The following is an 11,252-nucleotide window of genomic DNA, read 5'->3' on the forward strand; positions in this document are numbered from 1 at the left end:
TTTCCATCTTCTCTGCCTTTGTAGATGCTAAAAATATCTCACAATGGCTGAAGAGCGATACTTTTGATCAGAGAGCTTTGTGTTAGTCTGAATAGGCTGAATTTAGCTGGGTGAGCAGCCCACAAAAGCATGCAAAATACCAACCCTAGTTATCTCCAAATGCACGGCTGGAGAGGAATGTCTGGTGGAGGGAGACTTGACTGGGGGACCCCCAGTATGGATTCTGCTGTCCCATGTACAGGGAAGTAATTAACAGGCGACATTAAAAACCCACAGAGGGAAGGACTGCAATTATAAACTCAAGATGGAAATCTTTGCTACCAGGGTAGAGATACCAATTAATTTATCGTGGGGAAAAAGAAAACCACGAGTCATTAATAACTTTATGAGGAAACAAAACACGCAATCTGTGGGTCAGACACTAATTAAAGCCAGGACTGAACAATGATCCAAAGCAGCCCCACACTTCACAAAGGTGAATCTTAAGACTGGACATAAGTGATGACATGGGGGGGATTTAGGGCAGGGGAAACACAGAAGGAGCAAAGTATGTTTCTAGGTGGGTAAGAAAGAAAATTGACATCATATGTTAATGACAGGAGTTCAGGAATGGGGGGTAGACTCCTTTTCAGAGGGTGCTTACCCCACCCTACACCCCTCTGGCATTGTCTGTGATGGACATTCAGTCTTTAACAATTTAGTGTTAGATTTTTGTATTAAAAATTGAACACTGATTAGTCTCTGTGTGTGTGTGTGTGTGTGTGTGTGTGTGTGCGCGTGTGTGTGCGCGCGTGTAATTTAATTAGAATTAGTATGTGAAGTATGGATTCAGTGCCAAACCCCTAGTCCAGTAGGAAGTCACAGCAAAACTGTCACTTATTTTGGGAGGCTCTCTGCATCCTTTGTTACCAAATGTCACTATACATGCACCACCAATTTTGCAAATAATGAAATGAGGCATCTCGGTTCAAACGGTCTGATTTTCCTTAGCTTGTGAGAATCAATAGCTTTGTTTCAGATGTCAGAAGAACCTTTCCCTGGATACTTGAAAAATATCAAAGAGGTGTGTGAGGGGGAAAGCATGTACTCAAAATTTGTAAATGGCATGTTAGAGAACAGAATAGACAACCAAGTACATTTAACATTCCCTCAGTAGAATCCTCCCGGGTGTTGGCAATGACATCTCAGTAGTGTTACGTAGTGGTTGGAGCAGCCTTCCTAAAAATAGTGCCCTGCAGTATATGTTGGGCTACAGTTTCCATCATCCATTTTATCTATGACTGCAGCTAGGCCATATTGTGGCAAGCACATGCATGTCTTTGTGTAAATTCAGGAGAATTTTTACGTCAGCAACTTGTTCCAAATAATTCAAACATCCCTAAAAAGAGGACACCCAGCTAATAGAGCTCAAAGACCTGGATAAACTATTTGAAGTAAGATTTGTATTAAGTCCTTTCCTCCTATATGGCAGCTTGAGGTAAAATGGGGCGGGTCAGGAATGCTGCTGTACTGCAAAATGGATTTTTCAGGTTAGTTATAATGCCCTGCTGATCAAAATTACATGAAGCACTAAGGCAGAGGCAGGGAACCTCACCCCTCCCCAGGCCCCACCCCTCACTGGCTCTGTATCACACTCTGGGCATTTTTGCCCAGCCAGAATATATCCTTGACTTCTGACAAAGAGGCATGGGTGTAACACAAGTTAGCTTACCATTCAAAGCTAAAATGTGTGGTCATTGTGCCACCCACTTCTGCTTCTGCCTCTGCCGCCCACCAGCAGGCGGCCCTTGAAAGTTTCCCTTAGACTTAAGAACATCTTCTATCTTTGTGCTAAGGGGTTCTCTTTTACTTTCCTAGTGAACCAGGGCCAGTCCTGAGGCAAAAAGCAAGATATCCCCATGCCCTGCCATGGTATGTTAAAACTTTCTTCAGCACTAACAATGGGGAATCATCCTCTATCACATCTGAAGGCAGCAGACTGTTTTAGAAAGGGAGCAGGTGATGAAGCACACACGGCCCTGTCCTGCAACACCTTGACACTGTTTCCTGCCCCAAAGCGCCTGTGGAAGCCAACTCAGTCTGTCTAATGGTAGGGCTGGTCCTGCTTCTAACCTCACCCTAGTACAGTGGTACCTCAGGTCAAGTACTTAATTCGTTCCGGAGGTCCGTTCTTAACCTGAAACTGTTCTTAACCTGAAGCACCACTTTAGCTAATGGAACTTCCTGCTGCTGCTACGCCACCGGAGCCTGATTTCTGTTCTTATCCTGAAGCGAAGTTCTTAACCTGAAGCACTATTTCTGGGTTAGCGGAGTGTGTAACCTGAAGTGTATGTAACCTGAAGCGTATGTAACCCGACGTACCACTGTAATTCATCATCGTCATCAACTCATCCTCCTCATAGGGATTCCACTTTTCTTAGCACCCTCTCACCCTAACCCCTTTATAATTCTTAGAGCAGGGAGAGGGGGCCCTTGGCCATATGTGGCTGGACTTCAACTCCTATCAGCCCCAGTGAGCATGGCCAGTGGTTATGGATGATGGAAGTTGTAGTTCAGTGATGTTTGAGAGGACCACTGTTTCCTCATCACTAGTTTATCCCTGAATTGTTTCATATGCATCCCCATTCTGTAAAATGGCATATGAGAAGCCACAAATTGGAAGTGATTGTCCTTTGCACGAGGGAACACTGGCAATTTCTCCACTTCCACATTGTTTTATGGAACCTTTGTGAATTAGTCATAGCTAATATGGGGAAACATTTCTCCTATGCCTTTTAGAATATGCCCACATGTCTGGTTTCCGAAAGCCACCTCTGCAGCCATAAGGAGAGTTTGCTTTCAGTTCACATCTGAAATCCATTCCACTTTGCATCAAATCTATGACAAAGCTGTGCCATCTAGTGGATTTTGCATGTAAGACCCACTGTTTCCTAGAACATATTCCAGTAAGGTAGCCTTCTTAGCTTCTGGGAGGGGAAAAACCCCCAATATAATTGTTAGTCTTTAAAAGTGCCACAAAACTTTAAATTTTTTCTTCACAAAGACCTAGAGTGCCTTCTGTTCATGTGAGCAAAACTGTCAAGGCAAGGTCGTCTGAGTAGACTCAAGGAGAGTTCAGCATGTCCTGAAATGGTCAAAACAAAATAAAAAAATTCCTTCCAGTAGCACCTTAGAGACCAACTAAGTTTGTTATTGGTATGAGCTTTCATGTGCATTTTTTTATTTTGTTTAGACTACGGCAGACCAACATGGCTACCTACTTGTAACTGAAGTGGTCATGTCATGATAACTAAAACTGTGTGTCCAGCCCAAAACTCAGACCCAAAGTAGTGAGCCAGACAGACACTTATCTAAGGACTCAAACTAAACTAAAAAGAGGTGGCGGGGGTGACTTCAGTGCAAACCACACTCTGCACTGATGCTTCTACGCAATATAAATTATCCTCACCTTGCTAATTTGGTTATGTAAAGTTGTCAGCTCCCAGGTGTTACTTCCACAAAAATACATACAATTGTGTGGGCATCTTCCATTCTGCCTTGGTTATTCTGTACCTTACTGTAAGGCCACCATACCATCTGCTACTGTCCAAATATAATCTCAGCATACAAGCAGGGTTTTGTGGGAGAAGGTGGTCCTTCCTGTATCCAGATCACAAGCAGTGGAAACCATTTCCTTGTCTTTTATTAATCCTTACATGTAGCCAGTGCTTTTTTTCTGGGGGGATGCAGGGGTACGTGTACCCCTAAACATTTTGTGAATCTAACGGGAGAAGAAACTAAAAAAAAAGTTTCTTCTCTAGCACGGTGAATCGTCAGTTCCATTGCTACCCCCGATGGTGGCCTCATTTCCTGTCACGGTGTTTCCTGAGTCTCAGACGAAAGCGAGCGTTTAATGCGTGAAGCAGGGGTTGGAATCTAGCACACTGATTGGTCAGTTTTGTTGTTACCACCTCTGATGGTGGCTTCATTTCCTTTCCTGGTGTTTCCCGAGTCTCAGATGGAAGTGAGCTTTTAGTGTGTGAAGCAGTGTGGAATGTTGATGTGTGGTTTACTGATGAAAGTTTGGCCTCATTGTGGAAGTTACTGTGAGCTGTCAGCTGTGTAATATGAGGTAATGTAGCACCCTGCTTGTGGTTAACGCTTAGCTGGAATGAAATATTCAACGCAGCAACAGAGAAATTAAAATAATAATTTATTTGTCAGACAAATAAATGTGAGGCACAGTGGTATATGATTACCAAGCTCTGGCCTGGCCTCCTGCCATTATGGCCAGCACTTATATTTCCTTAATCCAGCCCCCTTTGCTTCTCCTCTGGCTGCATCTGTCCAACCAGCCTGGTTGGAATTCCTATTGGCTGATTGGTATGACCAATCACAAAAATACACTCATTTCCTATTGCCTTTTATGGGAGACAAAGAGCTATATTTCCTTCCATTTATAATTGGCAAACAAGTATTAATATATCTTTACATGTGTCTCAACAAGGAATCTTAATTACCAGCTCACCTCTTTGCCCTCCTTGCCCTATTGCCTTCTAAAACAAATGGTTAATCTTAAATTTTTATCTTAAACATATGTCAAGGATCTTGAGTTTCACATCAACATTGAAAGATCTACTTCATATGAAGGTTTCTAAACAAATGTCTGACAACCATATATATCAGAACTGCTCGGATGGCGTCTCATTTCTGGCAGGGGGGCTAGGCTCATCTGCCCCCCTGGTCTCCTACAGCAATATGACTCTATGAAATAAGAATTTAACATTTCTTTCTTTCTAGATCCTTTGCATAATTACATTTAAACCAATATATTTAAGATAATATATTTCATACATTATCATAGGTAACCTTTTAAAAGAATAAAGCTTCTCAAAGTAGAAGGGAAGGAACTCAGTAAAAAACAGCTTTTAAAAGGAACCTCTTCAGTTCACCCCCCCCTTTCACCCTCCTTTCCAGCCTCAAAATAAAATAGGAAATAAAAAGCCTCTTCCTCTGTTCATACTCCAGCTAGTTGTTTTCCATTAGCTCTTCCTCAAACTCTCTCAGTTTAAGAAAGAAACAGTTTTAAAAGACTTCCCAAAAATGCTTTAAAAAGACTTCCCAAAAAGCCTCTCTTTCTGCCAGCTAGATGCTTCTCCATTTGGTCTTGGCCTTTTAACCTTAGAAAGAAGATCTGGCTCAAGTTTAAGGCACATGGTTTTATTTTCCGTAACCTTGCTCTTTAACCTGTAATTCCAGCTTTTATGACTTTGAGAATTGTTTTCTGCTATAAATCAAAGGGGGGGCCCCTTGTCTTAGGAGAATGGCCAAGGTTTTCTCTATAAACAGTTGGCCTTCTTGCCTGGCATGAAACATTTGAAAATCTAAGCCCATTTAATTTAGGAACCTGATCAAATATAAGCCAATATATGCCTTGATTAAAAATGCAGTCTATATTCAGATGCCACATTCCCCCCTTTCAAGCTCAAGGACCTGGCTACAAAGCGTCCTTGATAGCTTGATCTTCCTAAGTTAAAGCTCTGTATAGGGCCATGATATGAGGTAGAGTTTCATTCGAAATCATCTTGCTAATTGTACGTCTAAAACATGAGATGATACATGGCATCATACATAAAACCATTATTACTACCGTCAAGAAAAACAAGCAAGACAATAGTATCCCTTTGAGTCCTGTGACATTAAGTAACCAATTGGTGAGCCATCCCATATCCCATCCTTCCCATGTTTATACTGGGACATGTGCTATATTCTCCATCTTTGTAGCCAACACACGGATTGCCTCACCATTATCAGAAATGTTAAAGCAACAGGCATTCCCTGTCAAGTTCAAGACTCCACATAGACCTCCCTGCTTGGCAAGTACATAATCCATTCCCATTTTCAGCTGCAAAATAGCGGCTCTACTTTCATCCAGCTGTTATGCAATAAGTCTCAAACTCTGGGCCATTGCATTGGTTACAAGTTCCACTACTGCTTGTAATCGAATTATTCTGTTTAGATTATAAATAGGATCCCGTGCCCCTTGTATGAGCTCACCAGGATTCCAGGAGGCAGGATCATAATAGGCTATAATGCGCTCTGGTGGCCAATCATTAGTACCGCTCCAACTTTGGGTACTTCCTCCTGCTATACGAGAAATATCAGCATTCCTTCGTGTTCGCTTAGCTGAACTAGTGGGCAAATCCACATTGGTGGTAATACCCATCCCAGGAAACAAGTCCCACTCCATTTGGAAGGGAGTTTCTTGTATGCCCATTCTCCACATATCCACCACAACCATCGGGTCTGAGGTTTTTTTGGTATGTGGAGTGTATAAGGCGAAATATCAAAAGGGGTATAGAGTTCACAGTGCAGTATGTTAGATTGCCTTTCTCTGTCACAGTTATGTTCCATACCACTTTCCATGCATGAATAAAAGGAGGTGCACAGGGCAAGGTATTCCGAGTTCGATAGGTAGTACCGTGTGCCCAGGTATGACTATTCTTAATATAATCCCAAGTATAGTGACAATGAGAAGAGCCTATCATGGTAGAATCAGCTGCATCTGATGATTTATGTACACAGAATTCCCCTTGTACAGGTATAGTTGAGTTCCATCCGGGGAAATTCTGTACTTCTGTTTGGTGTGGCATTTCGCTTACCATACCAATGGCATTTAATGGTATCAGTAATAAGGGCATACCTCCCTCTGAATCATCTGGCCCAAGAGAGCAAACAAGGCAATTGGTCCTATTTGCCACATTGCCTACCATTTCAGCTAAGCCTACCCACATATTGTGGTCATGGCTGAATCCATATTTAACAAATTTGGTCAGATTCAAGGACCCTTCCCCTTACCAAGGGATCAGGATTAATAATAAAATCATGTTGATGTCTAGCATATGCATTCCTTCCACAAAAGATTACCTTATTGTGATAGCATAAAACTATTAGTCCCAATATAATTCCCCCAGTGACAGAAATGGGGAACTACCAAGACCAAAACATATATCCCAAGGATCCCCAATGTGTAATATCTCTGATAATTGTTCCACAAGGGGGCAGTCAATCAATTGTATAAGAGAATCTTCCCGCTCACAGTCGCTGGTTCAGACGCTCCTCAAGCTTCAGGCGTGCGCAGGTCAGCCAGCTTCCAAGTTGTGGCTGCAGCAGGCCGGTCGTCTAATGTTGCCCGTGACCTAACCCGTTACCGGTAGGGCTAGATACAGGGGTTTTTAGAAAGAGTCAGTTTTAAAGGATTAGAGGGGTCACCTTTGCACGTCCAACTGCCTTCAGACTTCTTCAAACGAGAGTGATGAATCCAGGGGGTCACCTCAGCTACCTTCACCGCTGTTGGAGTAGAAAGCAAGACGGTGTAAGGTCTACGCCACTTAGGTGCAAGTGGATCACGTTTTCCACTCTTTCACCCATATGCTATGCCAGCCTGGAGCTGATGAATCGGCTTGGCAATGCTGCACGGCGTGTGCTTGAGGGCCCACCTGTTAAGAAAAAAACAACAACAAACAAACAAACAAACACGGGAGAGAGACAAAAACACGGGAGAGAGATTGCACTTATCCCTGTGTCACATGGTCTCCTATTTGTTTGAGGTCAGTTGGAATATCCTGAACAAAGGAGGGCGGCCTCCCATACAGGAGCTCAAAAGGTGACAACTTAAGTCTTTTTGTGGGTGCGCACCGAACACGAAACAGTGTTATGGGTAACACATCTACCCTCCTGAAACTTTAGACACATTAGTGGGCTTCTGGCATGCCCTGCAAATACCTTGCACAAGCGTCTGGCGGTAGGTGGTAAGTCTGGCCAGGTGAATTGCATTGTTTGGATCCCAATTAGGATCTTCCAAGGGAAAGTTGTCTTGGAGATGACGGTCAATATTATAAATATTTCCCACTCTGGCCTGCTCACGCAAATATATCTGTGCCTTTTCAATTATGTCTCTCCTTTCCTCAGTGGTGAAGAGAGTATTACTATTGAAGTCACCAAGTCCATCATAGCCTGAGGTTTTTCTGCGAAAGATGGGGCGTTTTCCAATTCATCAGACTGTAGTTGTGAATGGAATACATTGCAGGGTCGAAGTTCGAGGTGGCCGTGGTCCAGGTTGCCCATTAACCAGCACAGGCTCCTCAAGTGCATCAAATACTCTTCTGAGAGGGGCTACTACGTGACCTTTTTCTTCACTTTGCTCTAGGGGCCTCAAATCATAGGGGATGGTATTTGTCCCAAGGCGTTCTTTTGGCAGCTCTATACGCCTAGCTGTATTGCTTGCTGACCGATTAAGGTCTCCCTGTAACTTCTGTAATAATTCTCTAGGACTTGGATGTACAGGGGTTTGGGGTAGGCAATCAGTTGTTCCACTAAAGGAGACTGTAGATGGAGTTCTACTGGGACTCACAGATGGAATAACCACTTCTGCTTGGGCTTCATTATAGGACTCCAATGCCTCCTGAAGATATTTATCATAATCTATCAAGGAATCAAGTTCTATGACTCCACCCCCATTATTCATTCCACTTTCTTGCCTTGGGGTTACAACTGGTGGAGGGTTTGAATTTGTTTGGCAAGATTCCTTTCCTAGCTTTGGCTTTTACAGCCAATAATTTGCATCGTTGGACTTTGCATTCCCTTATCCATGGAGGATTTTTATTTAATGTGCTCAGCCAGGAATCTATATATGAAAATTGTTCTGGGCACCCTCCAGTTTCTTTGGTGATGTTAGACCAAAGTTTGCTTACTAAATTTATATCAAAGGTTCCTTGAAATGGCCATTCAGTATTTTGTTTTGGCCATTCTAGTTCACATAACGTTCTCAAGCGCTCTGGCGTCCTTTTGACTCCATATGCCCCTGAGAAGGCTTTCTTAAAATTATTTCACATACATTCAAGAGGTGTATTTCCCCCCTTTGAACCCCCAACTCCCATTGTATGGCCCTGTGAAGTATCCACTCAGTCACTCACACACACACCTTACTGGGAAACGAAGTAGCACTCACTCCACACTTAGGTCAGCTACACATTGTACTTTCTCACACATGCAATGCGCAAGATACTTCACCCACACTCTACCTCCCAATCTTCCCTTTTGCCCTACACCAGATCACCATCTGATGTACCCAGCCACCTAGCGTACTCAGTTCCCCTTTACTGAGACGCAGAAGTTTGATCAGGACTTCTCTTCCTCCCAATTAATTGGAGGGCCAAAACCCTTTAGTGCACTTACCCTTAGCTGGTTCCGTTTCCCCCCGGTCCGTCGCCGTCGGTGGGCAGGGTATCAGACAGACGAGACTGCTGCGTTCCCCTGGAAAAAAATTTTCCATTGTGCGCTGAGTAGGCAGTGAGTGATCCTCTGTCTTGTACCCTGCTCAGTAGGCGAAGGGGCTGCGTTCCAGCAGACCACTTATCCGAGTCACAGGGCACCATAAAATGTAGCACCCTGCTTGTGGTTAACGCTTAGCTGGAATGAAATATTCAACGCAGCAACAGAGAAATTAAAATAATAATTTATTTGTCAGACAAATAAATGTGAGGCACAGTGGTATATGATTACCAAGCTCTGGCCTGGCCTCCTGCCATTATGGCCAGCACTTATATTTCCTTAATCCAGCCCCCTTTGCTTCTCCTCTGGCTGCATCTGTCCAACCAGCCTGGTTGGAATTCCTATTGGCTGATTGGTATGACCAATCACAAAAATACACTCATTTCCTATTGCCTTTTATGGGAGACAAAGAGCTATATTTCCTTCCATTTATAATTGGCAAACAAGTATTAATATATCTTTACATGTGTCTCAACAAGGAATCTTAATTACCAGCTCACCTCTTTGCCCTCCTTGCCCTATTGCCTTCTAAAACAAATGGTTAATCTTAAATTTTTATCTTAAACATATGTCAAGGATCTTGAGTTTCACATCAACATTGAAAGATCTACTTCATATGAAGGTTTCTAAACAAATGTCTGACAACCATATATATCAGAACTGCTCGGATGGCGTCTCATTTCTGGCAGGGGGGCTAGGCTCATCTGCCCCCCTGGTCTCCTACAGCAATATGACTCTATGAAATAAGAATTTAACATTTCTTTCTTTCTAGATCCTTTGCATAATTACATTTAAACCAATATATTTAAGATAATATATTTCATACATTATCATAGGTAACCTTTTAAAAGAATAAAGCTTCTCAAAGTAGAAGGGAAGGAACTCAGTAAAAAACAGCTTTTAAAAGGAACCTCTTCAGTTCACCCCCCCCTTTCACCCTCCTTTCCAGCCTCAAAATAAAATAGGAAATAAAAAGCCTCTTCCTCTGTTCATACTCCAGCTAGTTGTTTTCCATTAGCTCTTCCTCAAACTCTCTCAGTTTAAGAAAGAAACAGTTTTAAAAGACTTCCCAAAAATGCTTTAAAAAGACTTCCCAAAAAGCCTCTCTTTCTGCCAGCTAGATGCTTCTCCATTTGGTCTTGGCCTTTTAACCTTAGAAAGAAGATCTGGCTCAAGTTTAAGGCACATGGTTTTATTTTCCGTAACCTTGCTCTTTAACCTGTAATTCCAGCTTTTATGACTTTGAGAATTGTTTTCTGCTATAAATCAAAGGGGGGGCCCCTTGTCTTAGGAGAATGGCCAAGGTTTTCTCTATAAACAGTTGGCCTTCTTGCCTGGCATGAAACATTTGAAAATCTAAGCCCATTTAATTTAGGAACCTGATCAAATATAAGCCAATATATGCCTTGATTAAAAATGCAGTCTATATTCAGATGCCACAGTAATGCATGTTCTTAGTACTTTTGTCCATTTACTGTATTTATTTTTCCCGATTTGAACTATAAAATGGTGATTTTCTTGAGTCAAAATGAGAGTACAGTGGTACCTTGGGTTAAGAACTTAATTCTTTCTGGAGGTCTGTTCTTAACCTGAAACTGTTCTTAACCTGAGGTACCACTTTAGCTAATGGGGCCTCCTGCTGCCGCCATCGCGCGATTTCTGTTCTTATCCTGAAGCAAAGTTCTTAACCTGAGGTACTATTTCTGGGTTAGCAGAGTCTGTAACCTGAAGCGTCTGTAACCCGAGGTACCACTGTACCCCTAAACATTTTTTTATTTTAAAATCACTGCATGTAGCCCATGAGTTAGGTCGCCATTGCTTCCATTTTACAGATAAGCAAATCCAGGAGTTGGATGCAGCAAGGGAGGTTGGCTCAAGGAAACATGCAGTTGCATACAGAGATTTTCTATGGACACAGATAGACAATGTTCATTCAGGTC

General features: G+C 42.6%; 1 long non-coding RNA gene across 1 annotated transcript; it reads right to left on the reverse strand.

The window, feature by feature from the left end:
• Positions 1 to 4,388: 4,388 nt before the first annotated feature.
• On the reverse strand, positions 4,389 to 10,748 carry LOC144326965 (uncharacterized). Its single transcript, XR_013391905.1, has 2 exons — positions 9,217 to 10,748; positions 4,389 to 7,329 (listed from the first exon to the last, which is right to left on the reverse strand). It is a non-coding gene; the product is annotated as an uncharacterized LOC144326965 (long non-coding RNA).
• Positions 10,749 to 11,252: the final 504 nt, after the last annotated feature.

The sequence above is a fragment of the Podarcis muralis genome, chromosome 2 (assembly GCF_964188315.1).
Source record: "Podarcis muralis chromosome 2, rPodMur119.hap1.1, whole genome shotgun sequence".
NCBI lineage: Eukaryota > Metazoa > Chordata > Lepidosauria > Squamata > Lacertidae > Podarcis > Podarcis muralis.